The sequence below is a fragment of the Stylophora pistillata genome, chromosome 2, assembly GCF_964205215.1.
Source record: "Stylophora pistillata chromosome 2, jaStyPist1.2, whole genome shotgun sequence".
Classification (NCBI taxonomy): Eukaryota; Metazoa; Cnidaria; class Anthozoa; order Scleractinia; family Pocilloporidae; genus Stylophora; species Stylophora pistillata.
The window spans coordinates 11,867,717-11,890,250 of NC_142520.1; the positions used below are offsets into that span (position 1 = coordinate 11,867,717).

Consider the following 22,534-nt stretch of genomic DNA (forward strand, 5'->3'; position numbering starts at 1 on the left):
AGCGTCATCAGCAAACAGAGCCAATGTGCTTGAGTGAGATAACGCACTCGGCATATCATTAATAAACAACACAAATAAAGCAGGTCCAAGTAGAGAACCCTGTGGGACTCCTGAGGTGACAGGTAACCAATTTGAGCTTTTACCATCAATTACTACTCGCTGTAGCCTATTGCCAAGGTAGCTTATGAACCAGTGCAACAATGGTCCCTTAATTCCAGACTGATCCAGCTTACTGATTAGATGTGCATGAGATACTGAATCAAATGCCTTGGAGAAATCCAAGAAGGCGACATCCGTTTGTTCGCCATGGTCGATTCTGACCATCCGGTGTACTGTGTCGAGGAGCTGAGTGATAGTAGAGCGTCCTTTGACGAAACCATGTTGCATGGGATAGATTTTATCGGCAATAAAGTTGGAGAAACGATCAAGAACAATGCGCTCAGTAATCTTGGAAATAAGGCTTAACAGTGAGATTGCTCTATAGCTACAGACATCTTCGTTGTCACCTTTCTTATAAACAGGAACAACGTTTGCACGCTTCCAATCCTGTGGGACACAGCCAACTCTTAAAGAAATATTAATTAAACGTGTTAGAGAAGGTGCAATTTCAGATGAACATTCCCGTAATATTCTGCCCGGTATCTGATCAGGGCCACACGCCTTGGATGGGTCAATGTTTTTCAGCGCTTTCAACACTTCCTGGATTGTTGCTTGAATAGAATACAATTCATTATCTTGTGCAGTAAAAGTGGTTGTTGGTCAATTGTTAGGTCAATACGTGGTTGTTACGTAATTGAATTAACCTTACTAGTGCGTGTTTATTTCCAACGAGGACTTAATAAAGATTATAAATTTAAGAAAGACAATACTTTCGGCGTTCCTGCAATTGAGGAAATGATGGAAGTTTTTTGCTCTTTCGGGAGTATAGTCGGCAGTCCATGTTCGTAGATTTATCATATTATATTGTCGTGCTATTCAAATTACGTAGGGTAGTTCTGTCGATTAAAACCATCGTGACCTCTTTCCTGTTTTGAACTCATTGATTGAAAACTTCTGGACAACGATAGTCAAAAACAAAAGAGAAGAGACATATGGCAAAAAAAACCAATCTTTTCAATCGAGGACTCAGGGACTCGGGGACTCGTTGACTCAGAGACTCGGGGACTCGGGGACTCGGGGACTCGGGGACTCGGGGACTCGGGGACTCGGGGACTCGGGGACTCGGGGACTCGGAGACTCGGGGACTCGGGGACTCGGGGACTCGGGGACTCGGGGACTCGGGGACTCGGGGACTCGGGGACTCGGGGACTCGGGGACTCGGGGACTCGGGGACTCGGGGACTCGGGGACTCGGGGACGCGCAGGGACTTAGTGACGTGATAAGCAAACAACTCCTGATTCTGTAAAGTATAATTTTCGGTGGCCTCGAGAAAGTTATTACACTTCCGAAACAGGTAAACTGCTTTTCCAGAAACGTGCGTAATGTTAACGACAAAAGTGATCCTTTTTGGTCAAGTGACTCAATATTCTTTCGCATTTCTTTGCCCGCGCTTTTGTTGGCTGTTGTAATTTATCCGCTTTCGTTTAGTAATACAACATGTTTCGTAATATTTCTTTTCCGGAAAGTCAATGCGAACTAATTACAACAGACGAAACTAAGGTGTCTACCTTCCATGATCTGATGCGAATCGTAAGGAGTAATTATAAGTGAGAGTGTTTACAATTCATTCCTGAGGAAGAATTGTGGATTCATTACAAGGACGATGAGGATACTTCCGTAACGAAGTAATCGCAACTTGCGTCCGTTGTTATAAGCTCGCATCAATCTTCCAAAAAAAAAAAAGTAAAATAAATTGCTAACACTCTAATTTATTAATTCTTCATCAAATATAAATTGTAAACGCTGGAGTTGTACTGAATCCGCAGTTCTTCATCACGAATTAATTGTAGACGCTCTAATTTATTCCCTACGATTCGCATCAGATCATCTAAGGTAGACACCTCAGTTTTGTCCTTTGATGCTAACGACAACTGTTACGCACGTCTCCAGAAGAAAGAGAGAAAAAAAAAAAAGTGTGCCTGTTTCGGTAGTATAAAACCTTTCTCGAGACCATCAAAAAATACACTTTACAAATCAATGCAAAAATCAGGTGCTGTTTGTTTATTACGTCTCTGAATCCCCGCGCGTCGCTGAGTTCCGACCTCCTCGCGCCCCACGTCCCAGAGTCCCGGCGTCCCTGAGTCTCCTAGTCTCCGAGTCTCCAAGTCTCCGAGTCTCCGAGTCCCTGATTTGCACTTCCCTGAGTTCCATGTCCCTGAGTCCCACGTCCCCGAGTCCCCGTCCTACTTTTGGTCACGGCCTGATAAAATTCCACATTCATTTCCCCAAAAGAAACTTTACATATTTTGAAAGATCGTTACCTCGGGTATTGTCACTCTTAATCTTACGAAATTTTAAACAAATGCACACCCTCAAAATTATCGTTATTTTTCGCCTACGGTTTTACGAAGCACGGGAGAGCCATGACTTCTATACTTCTCTTGATTACTCAGATATACCTAATGTTTATAAAACCGTGGTATTTAGGCCAAGGCAAGTTATCCAAAAGATTGGAGGTAGGAGAGCTTTTTCTAACGCAACAGTTTTGACAAGCGGGTGAAGTGAATCATGACTAATTTCAACCCCGTTTGCACGTGATTGCGATCGCCAAACTGTACCTAAATTGAAAACGGCTTCCACCGTTTTTCTCAGAAATGAATAGATATTTCAATTCAAGGAAAAAACAACATGGCACTCATGTTCTTACTAAAGGCTATCTATATGCAACAGACGAGTGAATTTGATTTTTTTCAGATTTGCCGAAGATTTGCGATTCTGTTTGATTCTTTCACGGATCTGCTCTTAATAACGAAATAAACGACTAGTCTGTTCATGCCTTTTCCACAGCCTGTTAAGGAAATAAATGACTAGTCTGTTCATGCTTTTTCCACAGCATGTTAAGGAAATAAATAACTAGTCTGTTCATGCTTTTTCCACAGTCTGTTAAGGAAATAAATGACTAGTCTGTTCATGCTTTCTCCACAGCCTGTTAAGGAAATAAATAACTAGTCTGTTCATGCTTTTTCCACAGCCTGTTAAGGAAATGAATAACTAGTCTGTTCATGCTTTTTCCATAGCCTGTTAAGGAAATAAATGACTAGTCTGTTCATGCTTTTTCCACAGCCTGTTAAGGAAATAAATAACTAGTCTGTTCATGCTTTTTCCACAGCCTGTTGAGGAAATTGAAAGGACATCTTCTCCCCTAGGTACACTTATCACAGCTGTTTCTTGTTCGGGTTTCAAAACCACCGTTTTCCTCTCAAATTAGAAAAGGCAACTCTCTACTTTCAACACCCTTCACTTCTTAATTTATAACGTGACGAGCTTTTGCTATCAAATTATACCTTATTTTTCTTTTGACACCTACTCAACCAATTAGGAACCCCTTTCGGTGACAGTAAATCCAGGCAAACCTTTAAATCACCCACTGTGGTCGCTGCATCATTCGTTAAAAAAAATGCGCCTTCTATCGACAGCAGCGAGTAAGAGAATCGCTCAAAACCAAAACACGTCGTTCACGGATTAGATATGAGCAATGCAAAGAGGAACTAGGTACTAATAATCATAATGATAATAATAATTATGATAACGATAACTGTATTCAGTAATAAGAACAAGATAAGAACGGACGTGCAGTATGTAGAGTTTTTGTGAGCAAGACCTTTCTCGGAACATCGGGGAGTAGGTCTTATCCTACCAATTCTCCTCTCTTTCCCTCCCCCCCCCCCACCCCTGTTCCCGAAAAATTTTGTTAACTCTCAAGTTCACTAAAGAAGTTCTCATAATATAAAATAATCTTTCGTTATTTAACAATTATTCCACGAGCGCGCGTTGGATATGAGATGATAGATAGCCAACAAGGCGCGTAGCGCCGAGTTGGCTATAATCATCTCATATCCAACAAGCGAGAGTGGAATAATTGTTTTATTAAAAAAACGCCCCCCAGAATCTTCTCGACTTTATTTTGTGAGAAGAAACCGGATTTAACAATGTACAGAAATTAGATTATGGTATATTGGCTCATATACCATAATGGCTGAGCGAATAAAAAGTCTTGAATTGCATTATCCAATGATTCAGTTTTTAATAATATGCTTTATTCATTGGAAGAGAAACGTCGACCAGTTAATTACTTACGTGGAATAGCAAAAATAGAAAGACTGAGGTATATAGACTGCCTCTGTTAATGATTCTGCGCGTCCTTGGAACGCTGAGAAGATTTTTATTGGGATTTTATTTGTTTTAATGACATTCGGATGAGCCTAGCATTAATTAACAAACATTAGATACATTATCCTGTTCATGGATATAGAAAATATATGTTTACTTTTGTTAATCATACCAATCGCACTGCAGTAATGAAAATTATCATTGGTAGCCCTAACGTTAGGTCAGAGGGAGGGGGGGAGGGAGAAGTAGCTATCGAGCGCGCCACGATCGGCGAAAGGCATCGTGACGACTAGTCTCCCTTGCAGCCCTTTCCGACGTCGTCACGCACGCGAAAACTCCCCCACCAAAAATTGTATTTCTTTCAAAACGATAATAAGTGAAAGTCAGAGGTCTTTCGAAACGGTAAAGCGATGTACAAAAATATCACCATCTGTCCCACACACCCCGGCCATGAGTGCGAGGGAATCCGAGAGAAGACGCTGCGGTCTAAATTTCGTAACAGTACCAAAACAAGTGCAGTCTTTTCCTGGAAAGAGGTAAACAACTGTATCTTCGATAGTGTTTTGCCAGATTTGTTTCAAGTTACCTTTCGACGGGACCAGATACTTCTTTGCCGCTTCCGAGTTGCAAGTGTTTTTCCGAAAGGTGATAAGTTTCTTTCAGAATGAGCTACCTTCGATCGACTCAGCCACTGTCGGATATGTTTGTGAAGACACTGTCCATGACCAGGAAAATTCGTACATACATTTTCTTTTGTGTGTGTGTGTGTGCTCATCTTACTGATCTCTCTTTTTCTAGATAATTTGGTAATGTCAACCAAGTTGAAATAGTAAATTGGCGACCATAAAGAGTTAAAAAGCTGACATGAATGAATGAATAAACTTTAATAATTACTCCTGTACAGGCTTTTCAGAAACTATTTACAATGGTAGACAATTTTACAATCACAAATCAACAACTTAAAATAGGATAATAAAAATGAAAAAAAAAAAAAATATATATATATATATATATATATATATATATATTTCCAATGGGTATCATACAAAGACTATTAATGTGCCCCTCTTAGGGAGTCCTTCACAGAATGTTTCAGTGACCTTACTGAAGAGAAGTTTACTAAGTCACTACTCAGGGAATTTAATAGTGAAACTGCTCTAAAGGAAAAGGTTCGTTAGCCGTTCGCGGACTTATAAAATGGGATGTGAAGTTTGTTGCTATGCCGCGTGGCTCGATCATGTATGCTGGTGCGTTTTTGTAACTTGTTACCTAAGTAGTCGGGTGCTAAATTATTGGCACACTTATGGGCCATAATTGTATCTCTAAGGTGAAGTGTCTGGCTCACTGACAACCAGTTAAGTTGGTGCAATAGGGGAGTGACATGTTCGTGCTTCCTGGAGCCGGTGATAATCCTACAAGCAAAGTTTTGGATCAGTTGCAGTTTATTTATATTAGTGGAGGATGTATTTGACCACACTGTTGAACAATAGAACATTTTGCTGAATACCAGGGATAAAATAACAAGCATTAGTGTTTCTTTGTCGAAACTGTTTTTAACTCTGTTGATCTGGACTAGTTTTGATAAACAAGAAGAGACGAAGTAAGAAATGTGACTATCATAGGTCAGGTGTGAGTCAGTGATCACGCTCAAGTCTCTTGCTGAGTCAACAGGGGTAAGAGATTTCCCCAGGAATAACATTTCGAGTGTTAGCCCTTCGTCAGAGCGAATGGACGAATTGTGGGTTGTGTGTGGATTCATGTTCAAAAAGTGGAGCTACGCCATTGGTGGGAACATGGCGACGAGAAAAACACGAATAAATTAGTAGAATGAAAAGCGTTCGCTGATACCTGTGGGATTAAGAGTGTGGATTTGAGAGATAAACTTTTGTTCAAGAGTTTTGCGGCTATCCGAGCTACCTAAATGCAAAGAAAGACCGCAGATTGCCATATGTTGCTTAGAATGATTAGGTAGGTTTGAGCGTCTAGCGACTGGTTTTGATGCGTCCTTGTCATTCCTTTCTACATCGCGGAGGTGTTCTCAGAATCGGTCACCTAGTTGTCTTCCTGTTTCGCCGATGTATATATCTTTGCAATACAGATAATCTGTTCAAGAAAACCAAATTCAATGATCAAATAATGTTTTGAAATAAGCCCAGCCATTCATAAATTTGTACAGGGCCATCTTCATATGAGTTGCCAAAAGTCAAACCGGAACAGCCTTCCCCATTACAATACGAGCCTCCTCCCTTTCCAGCTTGATATTCGATAGTTACCACTACTTCCCCCAGAGTATCCACCACCTCCACCTGATACGCAATTATCCTCTGATCCCCTTCCACCATCACCAAACCCTCCAATGACTTCTGGTGCAGGGCTCCCGTTATTACCGCTATTCATTTTTCCGGCTTTACCTCCGACCCAGGCTTCGGCACGTGACTTACCTCTTTCCCCATGGGAGGGGACAAGTCAGGCACAATCCTTACCAAACCAACCCGCACCTATTCCTCCATGGTAGCTAGCTCCCTCACCGTTGCATTCACCTGGCTGCGCTTCGGATGAGTTCCATCTCGAACTTGTGTCAATACTTTCCCCACACTACTGGTGCCATTTGATCCTGCCTGACCATCCATAGCATTGTATCCACCGGATGCACCTCCTCCAGCTCTGCCAGCCAATAACAGCACATCATCGGTAGTATAAACAAAACTTCCTCCCCCTCATCCAGTGCCAGCATTGTCCTTCCCAGATTTTCCAAGCTGAGCTGCGGTTTGGCTAGTGTTTTGTCCGCCCTCGACCTCCACCTAATCTCCTCCTCTTTGTCCCACCACAATATTTAGCACAGTTGCATTACTTAGTCTGAACTTCCCTTCTTTAAACACCCCTTTTCCACCGTAATATGTCCCTGGAAAGTATCCATAAGCGTATGAATGGGTTCCTCCCCGAGCGCCCCAAGCTTTGATGAGATAGCGCGCGCTCCGCGGAACAGTAAACTTCCACGTTTAAATCCATGGTACAGTGAGGGACTTGTTTTCTATCGGGAAAGCAGGTACGGCATGCGTGGCACAAACACCCTTGAAACTCGAAACAGGGGCGCGATTCTTGGTGATATCCGTCCACTTCACAGCCATTTCTTGCGTGACGTATGCGAATTCCACGCCGCCTCTCTTTTCACAACAACCACTCTAAAGATTTCAAAGAATGCGGTGGACGAGCCCCATGCCAACCACTACACGGCTCTAAGGCGATGCTATCTTCCTCCATGAATCGTTTGCACCAGTAGCGATTGCATGCTTGGGGGATGGTGACACATTTTTGGAGCGGGTGAAAGCCAGCGACCGCGCGAAATTCGGCCACAAATTTTTGACATCCGGCTTTCAATAATTTAACATCCGAACCGTAATATTCGATCAACTCACGTTTTAGATCGTACACGGCAGGCGGTTGACAACGGGCAGATTCTTCTCTGTACCACTCCTCAAACTCAGTCATTTTTTTCTCTGACATGGACGCTGGTCGAAATAAATGCGATCCGGTAAGGCACCCACATATTCCGCATTGTCGGGAGTGTGAAAAGCGTGTGGGAAAAACCCTTTCTTCAGTTCTTCGATTTCAAACGTGCTAGAAAATTGGGCGAGCGAAGATGGAATGAAACAGAAGGAATCTTTAAATTGCACTCTTCCATATGCCATATGATAGAGACAACTGTTTCGTTCCGTTAGGGATCATGAATTCAAATCTCCGGTGTTCTTTTAAGAGTTGTGCTTGTAAAAAATCACTATTGTATCCTTTGAGGTTGTGAAATATGCATATAACGTCACGGCTCTCTTCTTTAGGAATGGGGTGAGTGTCCGTGCCGTAGATCAGGGTATCTAAAAATTCCAAAAATTTCCCAGTGCATTCTGGACCGTAAGAGGTGTGGCACTCGTCCGAGTCCCCCGTTTCGGCGCGCACCAAGATGGGGACATGGGTAACGTCAGACTCGATCATCGCTTCAAAATCGGCGTAGACAAAAATGGGTGGGTATATGTAAGGGCTGACATCGGGATTTTGTCGTTTCTCCTTTTTGTACAGGTCCTTGGGTTTCTTTCACGGGCTCGTCTTCCTCTTCTTCCACGCGTTGGATGTAACACTGATGCGATGTCAAATCTACATCTTCCCTTCATGCGCGACATCGCCCGGTATAACATTCATGCGGGTCGTCAGAAGGCGTGTATTCTTTGCAACACAGCTCGCAACGCACCCAGGTAGCGCAAAAACCTTCGGTAAGATGGTAGGCCATACATCTCTCATCGTAAAAATGGCGATGTGGAAACGTGGGATTTCGTCCTGTGTGAGTTATTTCAGGCAATTTTTTGCTTCTAAAGGTGCTCTCACGGACCTACCTTACCCTGCAGGAGTTCTTTTATTTCCTTACACAGGCTGAGTATATAATGGCATATCAATAAATTGCGTCTAAGTTTTCACAATACTGCCTAGGGGGCATGATACTGAGACAAACGTCTCTACAATATAACTGATGAAGTTTTTGTTTGCTTTTTAATTTTTCGCCGTAGACTAAATCCCATTTTCAAAATTTTCAAAGTAGTCTGTTTGAAACAGCTTCCTGGAGTTTCGACAAGCAAAGATGTTGTTTAGGTATAGGATATTTCTCAAATGAAGGAAACGATAACGGAAATAGATAATTCTCATACTAGCTTGATGATGTTCGTCTGTATGGCACTTTTGTGGTGCGCGTAGTACTCATAAGATAGATACTTTAAACAAGCGAGTTCTTAGAGTTATCTTGCAGGATTATAATTCTCCCTATGACTCTCTACTTAGCAAAGTTAACTCCAAATATCTGCATAAAAGACGCCCTCAGACTTTCTTAATTATATTGTACAAGAGCTTGTTATTTAACTGCTATCCAGGCTATCTAAGGAATATGTTTAGTTTCCGGTCAGTATCCTATAATCTACGCGGAAATTATAATTTGTCTCTACCGTCTACAAAAACTACTACTTATGGTCTTCACTCCTTTTCATATATGGCTTCAAAACTAAAGAACTCTCTTCCCGACTCTTTTAGAACATCTCACTTTGCTGATTTCAAGCGGAAGATTCTAAAGTATGACTCTTTCTCATAGTTAAATTTTAGACTGTTACAATTTTACATTTTACATTTCACATTTTACATTTTAGTAGTATTTAGAATTGTAATTGTAACTCGAAGATACTAGCTTATCCTTTAGCTACTCCAAACTCGAGATTAAATAAAGTATATGTAGGTATGTATGTATGGCTTAGTTCTCTTGAAAGTTGAAGACTTTAGCGTAAATGAAGGAAAATATTACTAATGGTTTTCGTCATTGATCAAAAACATGCGAAGGTGTTTCCATGTAAAAATCATAATAATCGAGACGTTTTTCCTTGTGTTCCGCATTCTTAGGGATGCCTTTGTTTCTTCCGTTCATGAAACGATTCGAATGAATACTCTGTTATTTTAAGACATGGAGATAGAACTGAAGTCAAACACTTTTGAACCACCTGCTGTTAAAAGCTACGATGATATGAAGTGCTACTCAGAGTTTTCGTACTCATTCCATTTGCTATAGCTAACGAAATGAGTATTTTTACGAATCTAATGGTTTTAGAGACTCAAATAAAAACTGCAACAGATAAATCTTGAGCATCAAAAACCTTTAGATATAACTACATTATTTGATTTTCTCTCCTCAAGTTACAAAAGTCTGAGTGTCTCTTATTCATTGCCATCCGAATAATTCATCAGTGTTTCTCTGCAAGCTTGATTTGAATTGCTGGTTAATAACAACCAGGTAAAATATTTCTTTCCCTCCAAAAGATAGTTTTTATTGCGTATTTCTGATTGTTTAATGATGAAATTGAATAAATATTGTACAAATTCAAAACTTAGGAAATGTCGCGGAAAAGTTTCAACCAAAATACCCCAAATGAAGTTCCCGCACACGATCGAGTTCGGTCCAACTCGTTTTGAAAGTTTCTAAATTTTTCAGCGCTTTGTGAAACCTTGGTTTCCTTCTTCATCATTTCTAATTAGTTACTCTTATTGACAATAGCAAATTTTTTTCACTTAAATTTCGGGCCGTTGCTTTCCTGCAACTCCAGATTTGCAGGCTTCGGAGTTGCCAAAGTCTACGTTTTCATCTAACCCATACAAAAGAATGTCAAACTTAACTCACCATGGTTTGCAACTGTTAAAGTGTAGAACCAACCTCCAAACAAAAAAAGAAGAAATATGAAAGCGAGTATCGGGCAGCGACGGCGGACCATCTTCAAAGTATTGTTAAAAAAAAAAAAGAAAAAAAGAAAACCTTCTTAACCCACTATCACGGTAGTTTGCTTTTTAAAAATATTTTCAATAAAGTGAGTAAAATGTAGCAACCATCAGTTGCCCATCTCTGGCACTGCTAGGTTCTTGAACAGCGAAGTTTTATTCTTACCGTCATTTATTATTAATCAAAATTAAGCGGGATAATAAGATTCATAACCGTTTCATGTTTACTATCTTCTTCAAACATCAATTTTGCATGAGATGTGCCCATTACAAGCCTCTTGTTTTGTGGAATTTTAAAAGAGTAATTTCTCTGAAACATTGATCAAAACGAAATGAAAGAACGACGGAAAAAGAAAACAAAAAGAAGAAGAGAAAAATCCAGATACTAACTAGGGATGATTATTTCTAATGTTACTCATTAACTTCCCTTGGGGTACGTAGATTCTTAGCCATTGGAGCCAATTTTGACTAATGTAAGTCTTTTGTATTCTATGTCAAAACAATTCCACAATTGAAAAAACTCCTTAAATAAAAACACATAAGCGACTACCGGGTTTGGCGTTTTCCAATTCAATGACTTGGCATTTGGGGGTAGAATGATTATTTCAACATTGAATAAAGAAAAAGTTGTGAAACGTCACGGAATGTGAACTAGGTCCCAAAAATATTCTTTTTGGATCTTTTCCCAAGCTTTTTTTATCGCCAATAAAGAATAAAAGTTACATTGATTTTAACAGGCGAAAATAAGTTTGTTTAAACGACAGCGGTGCGTAACAGTTAAAAAAAAAAATTACTGTCATGTCAGCCAAGCTTTTAGAATTTTCGTCACGATTATTATCATAATGAAGTGTACACAAACTCATCAAAAAAGCGTGTTTTTTTTTTTTTTTTTTTTTTTTTTTTTTTTGCTGCTTGAAACGACTCTTTCGCACGAAGTTTCCACTTGCCATATGCTGTTGCCTTTTAATTCATAGTTTTCTATTAAGTTCTTACGCAAGTTTGCAAGTTTTGTGGACAAATAAACCATTGGCTAAGTGAAGAAAGAACCACCTTACATGCCAGAAGGCCATCAACTTAAGTTCACAAACGTTTCTTTTCTAAATTACTTCATCTCGAATCAGAGGGTGGATCACTATCCGTTTCTGGGGATGGAAAACGATGGAAAAAAAAAATTTTAGAAGAGAAGAGTTTGACAGCTGTAAAATCCCGTTAACGCCACTAGTGTTATAAAATACGATCTCATTCCGGCTGTATTATTTTGTCAGACAGTTTGACGCACTTCTTGTAAATAATCAATTTAATCTCGAGACAATTTTCATCTTTCAACGCTTGGCAAAACCAAAAGTAATAACATTTTAATCCAACATCAGATGTTATTAATGCAAACAATAAAAAACTAAGATTTAGCCCTTTTTTGCGACGCAATATCCCAAGTCTGATTCACGCTAGTGATAAGAACTTGTAGAATAAACGTTAACGACATAAGAGGGTTATTTTATTGTTAAAATGTGTGGTGTAAATCCGTGGGCATAACGACGACACAATGAAACAGGTTCTATGAATAAACAGGCTAGCGCTGAGCTGTACATGATAACATCACTGATTAGCACACTTATTTGGTTCGCCAGTTTTGGAAAGTTTCCTTCGGTTCTGGCTTCACCCGCTTGCGCTCAACAGCCGGCGGGGCTTCGCCACATGTGGTTAATTCCCCAAGAACAGCCTTCGGAACTCAAATGGTCCATTCCTTCTCTCTTTTAAGATTTTCGTCCTTGCACGTGTTATGATATTGCAAATTACGGCGTTTAGCAAGCCTCCAAACCTTTGGTTAGTTCTTCTTATACTACCTGCCTGCTCGCTTATTCCGAAATTTCACTTTAATTGATTAACGAACAAATGCCAGACACAGCACAAATTGGCAGATACCGTGACAACCTTGAATCAGCTCCATGCTCTATACTCTGTTGTAGTTCACCACTAAATTTTCTCCGATTCTTATTGGTTTAAATTGATCTCGTGACACGATAGTGTTCATCCATGGAGAGATACTATCAGCCCATAGTGCCCGACCGCGGAAAATACCCGGATGGATAGTACTCATCCGTGAACAAATTTGAATGCTTTGACGGCCGAGAATTTGGGGAAATCTGAAAAACAGTGACTTTTCAAGTCTGACATGTATAACGTATTATTTAGCCAATATACAGTTGCGAATTATGACATTTATGACAAGCTGTACGCATGAATAAATATTTGATTGATCTGTATTTAGTGGGTTTTGAATGTTTTTCAAGTGGCGCGCAGAAGAAAATTTAGAGGTGAACAATAAAGACAAAAGAGTGTTTGTCTCAGAACTATCGGTCTGATAGTACCTCGAAAGAAACACTCTATTGTTTAAATAGAGCACGTCTTTCAACCGACAATAACGCGCATTGTATCCAGTCTCTATCATAATTACGTTTTACGTTCCAATTCTTCTCGTTTTCCCGCATATTTTCATAGCACCCTATCCTCGGGTATTGATGGTATGCCCAACTTTGATTTTAAGCGTCCCTGTCTGAGAAAGTGTTCCAAGAGCCAAAAGTGGTGGTCCACCTGAAACTTGGCACAAAAGTCAGGAGTGATAAGATATTTCAAAAGCCATTTTGGCTCACTTCTTTGACTGTTTGTTCTGTAGTTTCAGAGGGGTCCCACTTGTGGCCTATCACGGAGCACCAAAAATTCATCCTCCTAAAGGGGTTAAAGTTAGGTCAGATTTGAGGTCAAAATCACTACCTAGAATTACCATTTTTCAAAAAAACACAACATTTACCTGCCTACTTGAATAAAATTCACACCAAATCCAGTATGTACTTTAGTGACCCATTTATCCAAATCAGTTGAGAAAAATTTGGCTTATTAACGTTCGTTAAGTTTTTGGCACAAACTCTCCATGCCCCTCTAAGGCCAAGAAAAATGGAATTTTGAGCATAATTCATGCTATGAACAGAAAGAAGCCTTGACATAAAGCCTTTGTTTTGTATTTGGTGAGTGAAAAAAAAACATTAAAGCCAAATCAATGTCATTGTCTAGAAATACCAGCTGGACTCATAGCTTATAATTACTCTTAGAAGGCCACTGACTAGCACTGTAAACACCCAGCGGTTTAGCAAAATAAAGGTTTTTTTTTTTTTTCTATGAAAACCTAGTACCCATCATAGAGTATAAATGATGATGTTCTGATCTAGAAGAGCTGGATGACAAAAAATATTGCCGCTGTTTAAATTAGAAATTCCACACGAGACGTGAGATGATGCCAATAGGGCCAGCCAGTTTGGACGTGAGAGTGTTAGGACTGGGCTGAGTTTCCATTCCTCCACCTATTCAAGTGTAAATGTTTGTGTTCTTATGAAGTATTAAAAGTATAGCGATGAGAAGTTTCAGGACAATTTTACGATGGCGCTTTGTTCCTTTGGAGGGCTAAATGATCAATGCGGTGCGGCGTCCTGGGCTTTGCACGAAACAGGAATGACTCCTTTGTTGTCTTGCGATAATGCCATGACTACTTCGTTAAAACACAAGTACAAGGCTGCAACCAAATATATCTGTTATCTAGCTCTCTTAACTGTGTATTGCCTGTTTTCATTTGACGTCACGCGGTATCCATAATTAGGTATCCGCCATTATGGAGCCCGTCGGCAGCGTAATTTGATGCTAGCCAGTTCACACGAGTCTCGCAGTACTTTTCGATTTGATCATGAATATTTCACAGGAAAACTGCTATGACGAACCGCATAGTCTTTCTAAACATATATCAGTGCTTTCTGAGTACGCAAAAGATTTAGAAACGCACTTTAAGAGGAGATATTTCCAAAAAAATCTCACAAGTTGGAGTCCACCCTGCTAGTATCACCAGTGATCAGTTCGATCCCGAATGCTTGCCATCTGTCGAGGCTACAGACTTGGTTAGCTACCTAGTTTGGGAAACTAGTTTTACACTAAGCAGCAGTTTAAATGCCACAAAAGCTTGGAGGCTTACAACCAGATGGTCAGCGGATTTGTTACAGACCAATGGCAGTGACTGCGGTGTGTTCAGTTGCGATTGCTTTTGCAATGTACCTTGCATTTGGTGAAAATCCTGCTCACATGATATTTGATGTACCCAAAAGGCGGCCGCATCTGGCAACATGCCTTAAACACAAAAAAACTTTTTTTTTGTTTTCCACAATTCTAGGCAATATCAGAGTTTTGGAGACTGCCGATAATGTCCATCCAACCCCCACCCCTCTTATAGAGTATATATGAAAAACTCTAGCCACTGCCCCTACGCCCCTAGAATTTCCAATCCCTTCCACGAGGTGAGGAAGGGATTTATGGATATTATTTTATGGAACCACACACATCATTTTCTTTGTAAAAGTCTGATGCACACTAGTGGCATAGCAACATAGCATACCCCTCTGTTGTTTTTTCCTTGTGCCAGTCAGAAAGTAAATGTCTAGTGCGCATCAGACACTTTATCTGATCAGAACAAAATGCAAGCATTTCAGAAAAGATTTTCACAGTGTTACTGAAAACTAAAATTATACTGTTTTTCATAATCCCCCTCAGTTTAGCACTGACTCAATCACCAACCGATAATCTTTTCTGAAATAGCTGTATGTCACAAATGCTGATATTTAGATATTGTCACAGCCAGTCAACCTGTTGGGGTTACCATTTCAGAATTGAAGTAATGTGCAGTTTGAATAAGGGACAATCAGGTATTGGCAATCCCTCAATATGATAACCAAACCACTTCTTAATGGTAGCTTCTGCAGTTAGGTTTATTCATTAGCTATATTTTATTAGGGAACTGTACGCTTTTCATTCCACTAGCTTATTCGTGTTTTTCTCGTTGCCATGTTCCCACTAATAACGTAGCTCCATTTTCTGCCTTTAAAAGCACACACAACCCACAACTCCTCTATTCGCTCTGACGAAGGGCTAACGCTCAAAACGTCAGCTTTTGTAATCGTTACGGTGGCCAATTTACCATTTCAACTTGTTGATATATCCAAATTATTTCGTTACCCCCACCGACGCAGTCCCAAGCAGTTTCTTTAGAAACTATCAGCCTTTATACAGTACAATAAAACTGCTAATTAAAATTTGATGATCATTACTTAAATTTTTATATATATGCATATGTACAAGCAAAAACATTCATAGGGATTTACTCTTGTAGGCAGAAATGCAAGAAATGGCATTTGCTTCTCTGAACATTCTCGGAACTAGAAATATTGAACAAATTTTAATTTTTCACAAACATTTCAGGATGATCAAATATTCTGAGATATATGTTTTCTCCATGCATTAAAAGCCATAAAAGGCTGCAATGTTTGCAGCAACAATATCAAAACAAAGTCATCAGAATGCCTTTACAAAAATAATGACTGAGGTATTGATACTTCATTGGGCTAAATGCAAGCATTTCAGAAAAGATTTTCACGGTGTATTGATACCTCATTGGGCTGGTTCCCTTTTCATATTTTGAGCCTGGATTCTACAGAAAAATAAAACTGCATTCCTTTCTTTTTTTAAACAGGTGAACTATTTCAAACAGTTTCACTAATATTTAACTTTTTTTCTGTGAACAATGGCTTTACAAACCAAATGCAGTGAATTCACAGGGAAACAAGTAGTTTCCCAAGATGAAATATTTTTTTGGAAAAGTGCCAGATGAATGATGAAAATAGTATCAATTGATATGCCATTAATTTACCATAGAAATTATCATTGGATAATTTATACAATGTTGATGTAAATTTATTGACAAATATTTATTAATTCCACATTTCCAATGATATAACAACTTGGTGAACCACTTGTTTCTCTGTGGAATGTTGCCAACACACTTGATCACCCCTCAAAATTCAATGTTATAAGGCAATTCTAAACATGGAAATTGCAAACAGAAAAAAACCATTCCAGTAATCAAAAGGGTGGCATAAATCCATCAGTTGATTTGCCAGTTAATGCAGACTATCTGAGAATTGAAGTATATCTCAATTTAGCATTTTGGTTTAACTAATCGGCTAAACATCATATTTCCCATTGCAACATTGATTTTCTTTGGTGCATACTGCAGAGATTAGTAAAAAGGGGTAATAAATATGAACAGTAATGACTAAATGGTATTTGATGTCGCTGGGACAGACATATTTTACCTGTTATCGTATCATTTCCACTATCTAGCCATTTTGTAAATATTTCTTGAGTGAACATTTTATAATCAGTTGGCTAAATACTCTCAAGATGTCTTTCGATTTCGTGGCGTCTAGGCTTATCTGTGAAATCCACGCGTTTCGGCGAGCTTCTGTTAGCTCTTTGTAACTTTTACCGTTCTTCTCAACAACTATAGGTACAGACTAATATCTTCCTTGTTTCCAGATTTTATTCCGCAGCCAGGTATTACAAAGAGAACCATCGCACTACAACTCACATCCATCTCTCTCTAAACGTCTCTGTTTACTTTTTGAGGGGCTCCACAATCCTGGAATGGCGGTTAACGACGGTTGTCAAGGACTGAGGTCACGTGGTGAAAACCAAGAGTTTCTTATCTACTGCCGATTGATTTCATTTATTCAGCTCTAGGGAAATCGAATGGATCACAAAAACACGAAACTACATCTACCAGACAAGTGTCAGCTGTGTTCAATGTTAATTACCATATGTAACTTTATAATCTTCCTGGGCATGAAAGCCTTCGGAACTCAAGTTGTCCATTCCGTTTTCTCTTGAAGGATTTTCGTCTTTGTACGCGTTGTAATATTAGTAGTATTGGGGGCCTGTATGGCACATCCCGCGCGGCCTGTGTCCGAGTGCCTCGGTCGAGGTTAATATATTCATGTGGCGTAGATGTACGAGGGGTTTGAATAGGGTTAAATATTCCGTGGGCGTATAAAGCGGGTTAGGGTTAGGGTTTGGCGTAGGTGTACGAGGGGTTATTGGGGTTAGGGTTAATTTTCGTATAGGTTCGAGAGTAGGGTTTTCAAAAAGTAACGGTACAAAAAAGTACAAAGATAACAAAAGAATCCAAGATGGCGGTGGGATTAACTATGTTTATTTGTTCACTCTGCACGATATATGAGATGTAAATAGGTAACATAAGCTAGAAAAGCTGTCATCATGTCTTTGTATAATTGATGACATGTAGAATGTTCTCCCACTTGTGCATCATAGGTTTCAATCTCGTCAATGTATTTAGTCACTTGTCTGCGTATTTCACAAAGATCTTGCGTGGTAGCTTTTTCTATTACAATGGCAAATAATTCGTCTAGGATGGTTCGGGCCCATTGAGGGTTCTGTTCAATCTCTTCGTCCAAACAGTTGTTTTTCAGATGATATGGTGTATGAAATGAATGTTGAAATGTAGGAAGAGGTTATACATAAACGTAAAAAAATGTCACTCTGATTGACAAGTTGTCATCATGTCTCTGTACAATTGATGGAAAGTAGATTGTTTTCCCACATTGGAATCATAGGTTTATGGCAACTTCCGCACAGTCTGGGTCCGAGTGATTCGGCCGAGTGGGTTCTAATTAAATACTCATACGGCGTAGGTGCCGAAGAGGGGGTTTTAGGGTTTATTCATGCGGCGTAGGTGTACTCAAAACCCTTGTTTTGAGTATCCACTTACTTAAAATAAGAATTCCGAAAAACATAAACTTTATAGTGGTGTGAACATCCTTGTACTTGTTTTCATCCTCGTGCTAATAATTATCTCAGGCTTCAATCGCGGTACTCAGTTGCAACACAAGCATAGGCATAAACATAACAAGCTAATGTGCAGGTAGGCACAGCTGCAACATAAACATGAGCACAAGCGCTCAGTCGATGTTATGTTAAATAGGGATATGGTTGGTATAAGCAGTATAGTGCTTGCTGATTGCCTGAAAGTCTTTCACTTATGTTAATCCTTACGCTTATGCCAACCAAGTTGTTTAGAAGACGTTAATGAACTTGTGCGCGTACGACTCGCGTGCTTGTGCTTTGGGACTACGTAGGTTAATAATGTCGTAAGCAAAACACGCGGACCTTTTAATTCTCACGTGTGCGATTTTTCAGAGGGTGTTGAAATTTTTTTAGTTGATCGAGTAGCAGTTTTAAGTTGTAGTTTACCGTGAGTCTACAGTTTACCGTGTTGGAATTAAAGTGTTTGTTTGGATTTCCCGTTTCGCTTCGGAACATAAGTCTTGACTAGACAGTATAAGCATCAAAGAAGGCAACGTTTTGATAATCTTATGCATATATGCTTATCCTTATGTCCGTGCGTTCCATCCAGCGCATAAGCTGTTACATGCCTATCCCTATGCTTGCAGCGCAAGTAAATACTGAGCTCAATATTGGAACAATAGGTTTATGATGGCAAAATAGCACCCTTTCGGAACTTTCATTCCACAAACCTTTACAGTAAAATCTGGAACAGTGATGGTCTTGCACTAAATGCTAATCAGGCCACATTTCCTGTCTTTGAGGCCTAATTTAGTTTCACATCATATTCCTCATAATGCTCATTTACAAGTCTAACGATTCAAACCCTAGTATTGAAATCAAACACCCATTTCTATTGACGACACAAATTACATTGGCTTATCCAATTCACGATTTGGCTCACAGAGCCTTTGATCTGCAAGGGTGTGTTTAAATCTGTCTTTCTTCGACTAAAAAGCTAAAGTCAGTGAGACTCTTTCCAGCTAGACATATTGGATTTAATGCGACTGTTATTCATCAAATTCCTCCGGTTTCTGATGAAAATTTACGGTAGAAATGTCCAAATTCCCCCCAAAGGATTTGCAAGAATAGGCGAAATTGTATTTAGAGAACAAGTCAAATACTTCGCTCAACGTTTCACAAACGAACAAATTGTGTTGAAGAATTCAGATCTTAACGAATGAGAGTCGCATTGATTAACGCAGTTGTTAGCTGCAACCACCTCTCGTTGTAACTTTCTGAGTTACTTTTGTTAGTGAAGGATTATTAAACAAAAACATTGTTTTTAGGCCGCGTTTCAATCGTTTTAAAGACAAGTTAATACCACCAAATTTATTTCGAAATCAATTTCTGCAGAAAAAAACATTGTGATTTGAGAGCGAGAGAGAAGAAAGAATGAATATTATTCATCGCCAAAAGGTCGTGACCGAAGTCTTTGCTCAAAAATTCTGACCGGCCGGCAGAATGAGATATATTTGTGAAAACCTGTAACGAAGCTTGAGATGTTCGGCAAAGTGACTCCAACGAAACGGATACCGCCCGCTGTGAGCGGGCCGGATGGCGAGAATACTGCCCGCTCTCGGAACTAATCAGATTGCAGGATTTGTACAAGGGCGTAGCCAGGGGGGATCCTAGGGTGCCCGTGACCCCTCCTCGGTGGGTCTTCTCTATAGAAAACAACCTACAATATTCAGGTAACGAAAACGCCATGACAATATCTTGGCCGTAAAAGCCATTGTTGAAAAGCCCACCTTTTTAAAATTTGTTGTTTTTGCAAAGTATTTTCGTCAACGGCTCTTGTATTTAGTTAATGTGGGCCTTCACGGCGCGATAATATGACTGAGCCCGCTGATACACGCGAGAGAGCAGCGGTGTAAATGGTAAGTAGACTCTGTGACCCCGCCTTTGAAAAATCCTGGCTACGCCCCTGTTGTAGAATACCGCCCGCTCACGAACTGAGAAAAAATATTCTTGTTTGTGTCGTTCTTGGTGTGTGTCAATGTTGGGTTGATTCAATCGCAACGTATCGTGGTACCCTAACTTACGGCCCTGATTAGCATTAGGGGCGGCATTCTGATTGGTGCAAGCGTACCCTGATGCTGTAATTTGATTGGTATGTGATACATACCTGATGCGGCAATCTGATTGGTTTGTGATAAATGAAAAATAGGGTAGTCTGATTGGTACGCAATATCTACGATATTGCAGCAATATGATTGGCTTGCGATACATGAGAAATGCCGCAGTCTGATTGGTACGAGTGACATACCATTTTTTTCGCTGGCATAAAGTTATTTATTTATTTATTTATTTTTTTAAATAACTCAATGATGGATAGGGCTTCCTCCAATTTAAAGGTGTAACATTTTTCGCACTTACTGCAGTTAAACTCGCTTTTGCATTCGCACGAGTAGGAGCCATCAGTGTTATTGCAAATTTGTCTTTTGTGACAACGGTGGGTGTCACTGATACACTCGTCTATATCTAGAAAACTAAAAGGGAAGCAATATGGACATATAAGTTGACTGACACCCATTTCAATAGTTTTCATATACCTTAATGCAAACCAAGACCTCAAATATCAAGCTTTTCCCAACGCCAGTTGACAACACGGCCCCTAGGTCCTTTCAGGATACCAGTGTATAAATTGCTTCTCATTCCGATCTTAATGCGCACTACATGGTAATTTCCGAAAGATTAAATGCTTCCTTGAGAGCGGAATCGAAAATTACAACGTCATCTGTAGAGTCTATGATCATGTCCTCTCTTTACTGCGAGAGCGAAATGTCGGAATGACTTATTTGGCTTGTGATTGACAGATAGAGCAAAATTGCACCAATTAGCAAAATTGCAAAACAAAGATGAGTTCGGACAGGCATAATACTCACTTCCCCACCTCAGCCCCTCTCTTTATTTTTGACTGTCACCTGCACCTTTAATCCAAATGACTTTCTCACCCCAGCCTTCCGCTGCCATTAAAGTCTGAGATGGTGGTCAGTTTTCGCTGAAAAAATACTGAGCACTCACTCGCCAAAATTACGCTCGCTCTGCAGGCTGTTTAACCATCTGTCTATAAAAATCTAGCAATTTGGATATATCAACAAAGTTAAATGGTAAATTAGCCACCGCAACGATTACAAAAGCTGACGTTTCGAGCGTTAGCCCTTCGTCGGAGCGAATAGCGCAATTGTGGGTTGTGTGTGCTTTTAAAGGCAGAAAATGGAGCTACGTTATTGGTGGGAACATGGCAACGAGAAAAACAAGAATAAATTAGTGGAATGAAAAGCGTTCGTTCATCCCTGTGGGATTTAGACTGCTGGTGTGAAAGATGAGCTTTTGTTCAAGATTTTTACGGCTTTCCGTGCTACCGTGCTACAATGTAATCTATTGCATAACTTGCACTTATTGCAAAAAGATATAGATCGGCGAAACAGGCAGAAGACTAGGTGACCGATTCCGAGAACACCTTCGAGACGTGGAAAGGAATGACAAGGACACATCGAAACCAGTCGCTAGGCATTTTGATTTACCTAATCATTCTAAGCAACATATGGCAATCTGCGGTCTTTCCTTACACTTTTAGGTAGCACGGAAAGCCCTAAAAATCTTGAACAAAAGCTCATCTTTCAAAGCGGCAGTCTAAATCCCACAGGGATCAATTTTCTGCCTTTAAAAGCACAAAAAAGAAACATATGCTTTCCGTTCAAAAGAAATAATGACAAATCATAAAAGCATATTTAAGAATTCGTCTGATCGTTTTTAACCTGTGACATGCCAAATTTTAGAATATTGAAATATTACTGAAAGCGCCACGTCAAATAATGTTTATCATTTAATTGGCATAAAAAACCAATCCAAAAGTAAACAGGCTGAGATCAAATTAATGAACAGACACATCAAGAAGGACACGGGTCTTCTAATGCAAAAGAGGACGCGAGACGTGCGTGACGTGATGCTAAGAATGATTGTAGAATGAAAATCTAACTGTGCTTAAAAACATTGTAAACTTGACTAAACTCCAGACACAAATAGTGTAATACAACCAAATCTAAACCAACACAATTTGTCTTCCACCACTTGTAAAATCGTTTGATGACAGGTGGTAGCATTCAAAACATTAAACGCGTGATAAAATGAACACTGCGATGGATGCAAAGCGTGATAAATGACACATTGGCAGCCGACTGATCCCTCTACATTGTCATACACAGCTTTCTTATGAAAATCGTCGATGTTCTTG

The 22,534-nt window shown here is 39.8% G+C and overlaps 1 pseudogene; it reads right to left on the minus strand.

Moving 5' to 3' along the window:
- The window catches only part of LOC148737145 (uncharacterized), a 50,027-nt pseudogene that overhangs the window by 23,259 nt on the left and 4,234 nt on the right, over window positions 1-22,534 (minus strand).